Source organism: Microcaecilia unicolor, chromosome 14, assembly GCF_901765095.1.
Source record: "Microcaecilia unicolor chromosome 14, aMicUni1.1, whole genome shotgun sequence".
Taxonomy (NCBI): domain Eukaryota; kingdom Metazoa; phylum Chordata; class Amphibia; order Gymnophiona; family Siphonopidae; genus Microcaecilia; species Microcaecilia unicolor.
Genome location: NC_044044.1, coordinates 41,534,950 through 41,545,985, shown reverse-complemented (window position 1 = coordinate 41,545,985; position 11,036 = coordinate 41,534,950).

Below are 11,036 nucleotides of genomic sequence, written 5' to 3'. Positions count from 1 at the left end.
AGGGGTAAAACCCCTCACATTTCAATGCAATTTTCAAAGTTCAAAGATCTAAACATAGGAGCCAACTCTGTGGGTGCCAGTTGAGTGCTGAACACCTCCAATACTGAGCAAGCTCTTTCCTTGTGTGCAGGGAGGAGCAGTGACCTAGTAAGGGAAGTGGTGGTCAGGGTGAGCAATCTGCATCCTTCTGCCCCCCCTTACTACGCTACTGCTGCGGTGACTCACCAGCCTCTTACCCGCTGCTGCCACCGGTTCATAGACGCAGCAGCAATGGTCATTGTCAGAAGGCAGGGGGACCTCCCAACCATGTGCTGATGACGATGCAAAGTCCTGACTTTCACAGAAACAGGAAATCTGTGTCTTAGGGGGTGGGACGCTGCAGAGTCATCAGCGTACACACCTGAGAGGTCCCGTGTTGCTTTCTGATGACTGCAGGTCCCAAGGTCAGAGGGAGAACACCTTGCATCCGGCAGTCGTCATTAAAACCAGCACATGATGATGACTGGTTTTCTGTTCTGGGGGGCTTGGGGAGCAGCAGTTGGCTTAGCTGGTGCCTCTGTTAAGACAGTGCCCGGGGCGGTCTGCCGCCTGCCCCCCTTACTACACTGTTGGGGATGAACAATGTGTATTGTGTTTGGCACCTTAATTATGTTGGTGCCTATGGATCTGAATCTCAGTTAGATACAATCAGAACACAATTCCATAAATACAATCAAGAAAATACAAAAACAGAAAAACATAATTAATGTTTTACCATCAGTCTATCATGTAGGTGGTTCATGACAAAAAAGGACATCATACTCTCATTTCCTCTCATACGTCTGTAATAAAACTCTAACAAACCTAGCAAAATTCTGGATCTTAGCTGTAGACATTCACTCAGCTCCCAACATACTAGGAAAGATTCTGAATTTCAGATTAATGCCCGAAAAACAACCTGAGCACCCAATCACTATCCAGGTCTAGAACAAATATTCACAATTCAAGTGACAGCTTTAACCTACCCCTCTCTGCCTCTTCAGCAATCTCTGTGAGATCTAAGTTGCAAAGACTAACCCTGCCCTCCATCTGTCCCCCCCCCCCCTTTTTCTTGAAAAGATGCAGATGTTAGGTGAGCTCCTTGGGAAATGTATAATGTGTAAATCATGGTGTCTCAGGACTTTGTCCAGATTCTACATTTGTTATTCAAGAGCATATAGTCTTTAACTGGAGAGCTTTCGTTTTCACTGTATTTTTCAATGTTTACCTCTGGGTTATCCACGTTTTTCTTACAGACGTCAATTTCAACATTGATGTTGATAGATAGAAAATAGCCCCAAATAGGCCTCTCGTTGGACTTCCTAAGCAGGTGATCTGTTTTAAAATTATCCTCTAAATAAAATGACTCTTTGTGGGAAGCACAATTAGAGGGCAAGACTTGAGGTAGCCTATCAGCAGAGGTAGTGAAATAGATTTTCAGTGGACAGAAAAGACTATGGGAGCAGTGAGAAGCTGGGTACAAATCCTTGGGTTGCTCGTGAAATGTATTATATACACAAGAGCACACAGATCTCATCTGAACTGAACTAATGCCAATCAAAATATACATATGTATAAAAAAATTCACTTTAATGGAGTCTGTCATTCAACTGCATTTTTTCACAGATCACTTGAAAGCATGACCTTGGAAATTCAAGATTCGTGGAGGGGGGTGTAAACACTTTTCCCCCTTGTTTCTGATATGATCTCTGTTCTTCTCCTCCCAAACCTGCATTATTTATTTGGCTGTAGTTCACACATGAGCTATATTCAGGTTTGCCAGGTATTTCCCTGTCCCCATAGGGCTTTCAATCTAACCAGTCAATATTCAGCTGGTAGCAATCAGTGGTTTTCAAGCACCATGTCTGGGCAGGTTCTGGGTGCTGATATTCAACTGGGACCCACAGAAGACACTTATTCAGGTACCCATATTATAACCCCCTTTCCAATCCCCTACTCAGTTCTCCAACCCCTCACCCTCTTCCAGTTCCCCCCTTTCCAATCTTGCTGATCCTCTCCCCCATTTGATTTCCCTAGCTCCCAGTTCTGTGCCATTGACCCCCCCCCCCCCCAAACCTAGCCAGCCCTAGGACAATCCCCGGTAGTCTAGTAAGATGGGACAGGAGCAGTCACCTTCCAGGTTCAAATGGCAATGCTGACCCCTGGCAATAATCTTGTAGCACTACCTCTAGGAATCAGCCCTCCATATATGGTCAATTTACTCAGCAGCTTTTCATTGGGCAGAAGTTTCTCCTGCTTGGCTACACCTGTTTGAAGATTGGGTCCTAAGAGTTTACCTAAGACAATGGTGGGTTAAGTGAGTTGCCTAAGATCAAAAGGAGCAGCAGTGGAATTTGAACTGGGCTTCCCTGGTTGTCAGCCTGGTGCTGTAACCACTAGGCTACTCAGCCACTTGAGATCCTTGTTGGCCCCAGGTTAAAAGGGTCACCTCCTCAGTGATGTGCTCCTATCAATGCTGGACAAAAACCATTATTGTCACCACAGTTGGTTGCCCTCATTCCCTGGGCCTCAGCATATTGCTTCAACAGGGTGCCCAGACCCAAGTGACTGAATATGGATCTCTCATGATCTAGTGCTCCAAAGGATTTAAATTAATGACATCACTGTACAGGGTGTACCAAACCTTCTTTAACAAGGTTTTCAATTAGCAATCTGTACAGTATCTTGTTTTCTCCCATACACACCATGGCTCTGTGCAAAAATAGTATTATCACTTTGTTCTTTCAAGTTCTAAATATACAGAAACCAAAAAAATCATTCTCTTTCTTATCGTGTAGCACCCTTTTCAATGCCTATATCCTTTTCAGCTCCTGAACCTGAGTGAAAGAACAGAAAGATAATATTCTAATAACACAGTCTCCTGTGTATCTCTTGCGTTCTTGTGTTGTGCTGTGAAGAAATCAAACATGTGATTACTATTATACAGCTGGCTAGCTCACATCCAGAGTGCCCACCTTCGGCAATAAATCATCATACTTAGGAATGGTTATGTTGCAATCTTAGAGCGTGACACCACTAGCCAACAGACTACTAACTGATTATATAAACTGGGAAAAGTCCACAGAGCAGTAATGGGGAGAAAATGTTTCTCTGGGTAAGTGTGTTTCAAGTGACAACAGGGGCGTGGCCACGGGTGGGCCTGGGCCTACCCACTTTGGGCTCAGGCCCACCCAGCAACAGTGCACGGCACGCTGCAGGCCTTCTTTCCCTCGGGCCCTCCCTCCCCTTCGGGCAGCGCCGCAGTCTAACTGTACAGCAAAGCTGTACGGCACCGGGTCCGTCCTGCCGCTACGCTGCTGCCCTTCGCTCCACTGACAGAGTTGTTAGTTATTCTGCTGCTTATCTGCAGCGGATCTGCGTGCTGCCAGGGCTGTCTGCTGCTGTGACTGCTTCCTCTGCGCTGGCCACGCCTCTTCAGAAAGAGTATCGGAGAAGGTGAGACCGGACGGAAGGAAGCAGTCGCAGCAGCATACAGCCCTGGCAGCGCGCGGATCCACAACAGATAAGCAGCAGAAGAACTAGTAACAACTCTGCCAGACAAAGATGATGACAACAGAGGGCAGCAGCGTAGCGGCAGGACGGACCTGGTGCCGTGCAGCTTTGCTGTACAGTTAGACTGCAGCGCTGCCCGAAGGGGAGGGAGGGGAAAGAAGGCCTGCAGCCAGCATGTCAGTGAGTGGTGGCTGGGGAAAGGGAGGGAAAAAATCCTGCAGCATGCTGGCGGGTGGTTGGTTTGTGTGTGTGTGTGTGTGTGTGGTGGTGGGGGGTCGGGGAGAGACAGGAGCACTGTTGGGATGAGGGAGTGAGACAGGGTAGAGCTAGGTGGGGGAGGGATAGAGAGATGCTGCAAGGGGAAAGAGAGGGAGAATTGTTGGATATGGGTGGGATGGGGAGAGGGAGGGAAAGGGCTTGAGAGAAAAAAATGTCTTGGTCATGGAAGTGGAAGGGAGGGAGAGATGAGAGGGGAAATGTTGAACATGGCATTGAGGTGAGGGAAAGGAAGGATGGAGAGATGGTGGTAGTAGGTGGGGGGGGGGGGGGGGGGTAGAGAGAGATGTTAAACCAGGGGCTCAAGGCAGGGAGAGGGAGAAAAGTTGGACATGAAGGTGGAGGAGAGGAAAGGACAGATGCACAAGCGGGGGAGGGGAGAAAGAGGGAAGATGGATCCAGGGAGAGAAGATAGACAATGGATGGTAGGGAAGAGAAAGGGAAAAATGCTGGACAATGGGGGAGGGGAGAGAGATGGGACAGGAAGATGCTGGTGGTGGGAGGTAAAAGGGATAGGGAAATAGGGTATGATACATACCTGTAGCAGTTGTTCTCCGAGGACAGCAGGCTGATTGTTCTCACGACTGGGTGACGTCCGCGGCAGCCCCCACCAACCGGAAATAAGCTTCGCGGGACGGTCGGCACGCAGGGCACGCCCACCGCGCATGCGCGGCCGTCTTCCCGCCCGTGCGCGACCGCTCCCGCCAGTTGAATGACTAGCAAAAAATATGAAACACACAACTCCAAAGGGGAGGAGGGAGGGAAGGTGAGAACAATCAGCCTGCTGTCCTCGGAGAACAACTGCTACAGGTATGTATCATACCCTTTCTCCGAGGACAAGCAGGCTGCTTGTTCTCACGACTGGGGTATCCCTAGCTCTCAGGCTCACTCAAAACAAGAACCCAGGTCAATTGAACCTCGCAACGGCGAGGGTATAACAGAAATTGACCTACGAAGAACAACTAACTGAGAGTGCAGCCTGACCAGAATAAATTCGGGTCCTGGAGGGTGGAGTTGGATTTACACCCCAAACAGATTCTGCAGCACCGACTGCCCGAACCGACTGTCGCGTCGGGTATCCTGCTGGAGGCAGTAATGAGATGTGAATGTGTGGACAGATGACCACGTCGCAGCCTTGCAGATCTCTTCAATAGTGGCTGACTTCAAGTGGGCCACTGACGCTGCCATGGCTCTGACACTATGAGCCGTGACATGACCCTCAAGAGTCAGCCCAGCCTGGGCGTAAGTGAAGGAAATGCAATCTGCTAGCCAATTAGAGATGGTGCGTTTCCCGACAGCGACCCCTAGCCTGTTAGGGTCGAAAGAAACAAACAATTGGGCGGACTGTCTGTTGGGCTGTGTCCGCTCCAAGTAGAAGGCCAATGCTCTCTTGCAGTCCAATGTGTGCAACTGACGTTCAGCAGGGCGGGTATGCGGCCTGGGGAAGAATGTTGGCAAGACAATTGACTGGTTAAGATGGAACTCCGACACCACCTTCGGCAGGAACTTTGGGTGGGTGCGGAGCACTACTCTGTTGTGATGAAATTTGGTATATGGAGCATGAGCTACTAGGGCTTGAAGCTCACTGACCCTACGAGCTGAAGTAACTGCCACCAAGAAAATGACCTTCCAGGTCAAGTACTTCAGATGGCAGGTATTCAGTGGCTCAAAAGGAGGTTTCATCAGCTGGGTGAGGACGACGTTGAGATCCCATGACACAGCAGGAGGCTTGATAGGGGGCTTTGACAAAAGCAAGCCTCTCATGAATCGAACGACTAAAGGCTCTCCAGAGATGGCTTTGCCTTCCACACGATAATGGTAAGCACTAATCGCACTAAGGTGATTCCTTACTGAGTTGGTCTTGAGGCCAGACTCTGATAAGTGCAGAAGGTATTCAAGCAGGTTCTGTGCAGGGCAAGAACGAGGTTCTAGGGCCATGCTCTCACACCACACGACAAACCTCCTCCACTTGAAAAAGTAACTCTTTTTAGTGGAATCCTTCCTAGAGGCAAGCAAGACCCGGGAGACACCCTCAGACAGACCCAACGCAGTGAAGTCTACGCCCTCAACATCCAGGCCGTGAGAGCCAGAGACTGAAGGTTGGGGTGCAGCAACGCTCCGTCGTTCTGCGAAATGAGAGTCGGAAAACACTCCAATCTCCACGGTTTTTCGGAGGACAACTCCAGAAGAAGAGGGAACCAGATCTGACGGGGCCAAAAGGGCGCGATCAGAATCATGGTGCCGCGGTCTTGCTTGAGCTTCAGTAAGGTCTTCCCCACCAAAGGTATGGGAGGATAAGCATACAGGAGGCCGGTCCCCCAATGGAGGAGAAAGGCATCCGACGCTAGCCTGCCGTGTGCCTGAAGTCTGGAACAGAACAGAGGCAGCTTGTGGTTGGTCTGAGAGGCGAAAAGGTCCACCGAGGGGGTGCCCCACGCTCGGAAGATCTTGCGTACCACTCTGGCATGGAGCGACCACTCGTGCGGTTGCATGACTCTGCTCAGTCTGTCGGCCAGACTGTTGTTTACGCCTGCCAGGTACGTGGCTTGGAGGAGCATGCCGAACCGACACGCCCAACGCCACATCCCGACGGCCTCCTGGCACAGGGGGCGAGATCCGGTGCCCCCCTGCTTGTTGACGTAATACATTGCAACCTGATTGTCTGTCCGAATTTGGATAATTTGACAGGACAGCCGATCTCTGAAAGCCTTCAGTGCGTTCCAGATCGCTCGGAGCTCCAGGAGGTTGATCTGCAGATCCTTTTCCTGGAGGGACCACAGACCCTGAGTGTGGAGCCCATCGACATGGGCTCCCCACCCCAGGCGAGATGCATCCGTCGTCAGCACTTTCGTGGGCTGCGGAATTTGGAATGGGCGTCCCAGGGTCAAATTGGTCCGGATGGTCCACCAGAGCAGTGAAGTGCGGCAACTGGTGGGGAGGCGGATGACATCTTCTAGATTCCCGGTGGCCTGGAACCACTGGGAAGCTAGGGTCCATTGAGCAGATCTCATGTGAAGACGAGCCATGGGAGTCACATGAACTGTGGAGGCCATATGACCCAGAAGTCTCAACATCTGCCGAGCTGTGATCTGCTGAGACGCTCTGGTCTGCGAAGCCAGGGTCAAGAGATTGGTGGCCCTCGCTTCGGGAAGGTAGGCCTGAGCTGTCTGGGAATTCAGCAGCGCTCCTATGAATTCCAGAGACTGAGTTGGCTGGAGATGGGACTTTGGGTAATTTATCACAAACCCCAGCAGCTCCAGAAGTTGGATAGTGCACTGCATGGACCGGAGGGCTCCTGCCTCCGAGGTGTTCTTGACCAGCCAATCGTCGAGATATGGGAACACGTGCACTCCCAGCTTGCGTAGATAGGCTGCTACCACCACGAGGCACTTGGTAAACACTCGTGGGGCAGAGGCGAGCCCAAAGGGCAGCACACAATACTGAAAGTGGCGTGCGCCCAGACGGAATCTGAGATACTGTCTGTGAGCTGGCAGTATCGGTATGTGAGTATATGCGTCCTTTAAATCCAGGGAACATAGCCAATCGTTTTTCTGAATCATTGGCAGAAGGGTGCCCAAGGAAAGCATCCTGAACTTTTCTTTGACCAGGAATTTGTTCAGGCCTCTCAGGTCTAGGATGGGACGCATCCCCCCTGTTTTCTTTTCCACAAGGAAGTACCTGGAATAGAATCCCTGCCCTTCCTGCCCGGGTGGTACGGGCTCGACCGCATTGGCGCTGAGAAGGGCGGAGAGTTCCTCTGCAAGTACCTGCTTGTGATGGGAGCTGAAAGACTGAGCTCCCGGAGGACAATTTGGAGGCAGGGAGGCCAAATTCAGGGCGTATCCGCACCGCACTATTTGGAGAACCCACTGGTCGGAGGTTATGAGAGGCCACCTTTGGTGAAAAAATTTTAACCTCCCTCCGACCGGCAGATCGTCCGGTACGGACACTTGTAGGGCGGCTATGTTCCCGTGGATCCAGTCAAAAGCCCGTCCCCGGCTTTTGCTGTGGAGGCGCAGGGGGCTGCTTAGGCGCACGCTGTTGACGAGAACGAGCGCGCTGGGGCTGTCCCTGTGCCTGACGAGGCCTTCGGGCCGGCTGGTTGTACCTACGCTTTGCAAAAGAATAGGGTGCAGCCTGCCGTGCCCGGGAAAAAACGCCCACCCGTGGGGGCGGGTGCTGAAGGCGCCCGGTGGGAGAGCTTGTCGAGAGCGGTTTCCCGCTGATGCAGTTGGTCCACCATCTGCTCGACCTTCTCACCGAAAATGTTATCCCCCCGGCAAGGGACGTCAGCCAGTCTCTGCTGGGTGCGGTTGTCCAGGTCAGAGGCACGCAGCCATGAGAGCCTGCGCATCACTATACCTTGGGCCGCAGCACGAGATGCCACGTCACAGGTGTCAAAAATCCCCCTGGACAGGAACTTTCTGCACGCCTTCAGCTGCCTGACCACCTCCTGATAAGGCCTGGACTGCTCCGGCGGGAGCTTATCGACCAGGTCCGCCAGCTGTTGCACATTGGTCCGCATGTGGATGCTCATATAGAGCAGGTAAGATTGGATGCGGGTCACGAGCATGGAGGATTGGTAGGCCTTCCTCCCAAATGAGTCCAGAGTGCGAGACTCCCGCCCCGGGGGCGCCGAGGTGGTATCCCTCGAACTCCGTGCCCTCTTGAGAGCAGAATCCACGACCGCTGAGTCATGGGGCAACTGGGGCCGCATGAGCTCTGGGTCAGAGTGGATCCTGTACTGGGACTCTGCTTTCTTGGGAATGGTGGGATTAGTTAGTGGTCGCACCCAGTTCCGGAGCAGCGTCTCCTTCAGGACATTGTGCAGCGGTACCGTGGAGGACTCTCTAGGTGGTGATGGATAGTCGAGGACCTCGAGCATCTCGGCCCTCGGCTCTTCCACAGAGACCACGGGAAAGGGAATGCTTATAGACATATCCCGCACAAAGGAGGCAAAGGAGAGACTCTCAGGAGGTGAGAGCTTCCTCTCCGGTGACGGCGTGGGGTCCGAGGGAAGGCCCGTAGACTCCTCTGAGGAGAAATATCTCGGGTCCTCCTCTTCCCCCCACGAGTCCTCATCCTCGGTATCGGACATTAGCTCATGTAGCTGCGTCCGGTACCGGGCCCGGCTCGACGTCGAGGCACCGAGGTCTCGGTGTCGTCGAGCGGTGGACTCCCGCGCCGGCGGGGACGGAGCTCCCTCCATCGACGTCGACGGGGACTCCACCTGCGTGGCTGTCGAGACCGGCACCGCAAGCGGCGGCGGTGTCGACTGCCCCGGCGCCGGGCTAGAGCTCGCCGGCGCCACAGTCATCGGCGCCGAGGGCGCAAGCACCCCCGGCGCCGGCACAGCCTGGCGCATCAGCCCTTCCAGGATCCCCGGAAGGATGGCTCTGAGGCACTCGTCCAGGCCCGCTGCCGGGAAAGGCGGTGGGGCCGGTAAGGGTGTCGGTGCCGGAAGCTGCTGGGGGCCAGGAGACGGCACCGAGGTGCCGGAACCCCGACGTGTCGGTACCTCCACCACCGACGGAGATCTCTCCTCTCTGCGATGACGCTTCGGCGTCGACTCCTCTTCAGGGTGCACCGAGGGCTCCCGGTGACGGCGCTTCTTGTCTTTTTTCCGGTGCACGTCACCGGTGCCGGAGGGCATGGAGGAGGAGGAGGTCGATCCCCCTCGGTCTCGGGGTACCGGGTCCGACAGGGTTCGGTCCCGTGGCTCACGAGTTGAGGGAGTGACCGGGGCCGACTGCCCACGCGGTCTCTCTACCCCACTCTCGCCGGCGGACCGGCGGGCCGACGGGACCTGTTCTCCTGGGGTCGCTGCCATCGGTGCCGATGTCTCGGGCATCGATACCGGTACCGAAGAACCGGTCTTCGATACCGATGCCGTCGAGGTCGACGTCGAGGGGCCGGCGCAAGTTCCAAAAAGACGGTCCCGCAGAACTTGCCTCGCAACCTGAGTCCGTTTCCGGAGACCGAGACACAAAACGCACGACTTGAGATTGTGCTCCGGCCCGAGGCACTGGAGGCACCAAGCGTGGGTGTCGGTCTGCGAGATCGGCCGGCCGCAGCGACCACACTTTTTAAATCCACTCGGGACCTTCGAGGACATCGACGGAAAAATCGCGTCGGCGAAGTCAAAGTCGGCAATGGTGGCTAAAATCACACCACGAAAATTGTAACCGACCGAGCGGCCACTAGGCCGCAACGAGGCGTCCCCGCTAGAAAGCGAGGGAAAAGAAGGAGCGCGTGCTCCACACGCGCAAAATTCTTTTTTTTTTTTTTTTTTTTTAATAAAAGAGAAAGAAGAAGAAGAAGAGGCCGAACAGGCCAAAAGCGACGATCCGCGTAAACGCGGTCGAAAAAATCCGGCGGCTGAAACGAGAGAGAGGGGAAAACACAACTCTCTCAGTCGCGGAAAAAAAGTAACTGGCGGGAGCGGTCGCGCACGGGCGGGAAGACGGCCGCGCATGCGCGGTGGGCGTGCCCTGCGTGCCGACCGTCCCGCGAAGCTTATTTCCGGTTGGTGGGGGCTGCCGCGGACGTCACCCAGTCGTGAGAACAAGCAGCCTGCTTGTCCTCGGAGAAATCAGGCTACAAGGGTGAGGAGGGTAGAAAGAGGGAACAGATGCTGGGCTGGAAGGGTGGAGGGAGGGAGACACTGGGAATGGTGGAAAGCATGGGGGAGAGGCCCAGGGAGTGGAGATGGCAAGGAAAAAATGAGAGAATAGTGATCACAGGGGGTAGAAATATGGTAATGGTGCGTAGATCGAAGATGGAAGGGAATGGAAAGCTGAGTAGGAGAGAGATGGGGAATGGGAGAGCTAGTGGGTGAAAGGAGATGGAAATGTGATAGATATCTGAAAAGTAAAGAGAAGGAAAAGATTTAGAAAGAGGATGAAATTTGAGTGTACAGAGGCAGAAAAGAATAAAAAAAAAAAAAAAGAAAGGAAAGAGCTAAAATGGAAGGATCAATATTTCAGAGGTAGGTGTAGTGAGGAAATGAAACGACAGGAGAAAAAAAAGGCAAATGGACAACCTCTTGAAGAAAAGGAAATGCACTTTTGTTTTGTTTTGGGGGTTTTTTTCTCCAGTGTTGCAGTACATGCTGAGGTTCCCAGTTCAATTTTGTCTATATATTTTTATTTCTAATTTGTGATCCCTTGTTCTGTAATTTGTGAGGGTCTGTCAGTGTGACTTTAACGGCAGATGAGGAGATTGGAGAG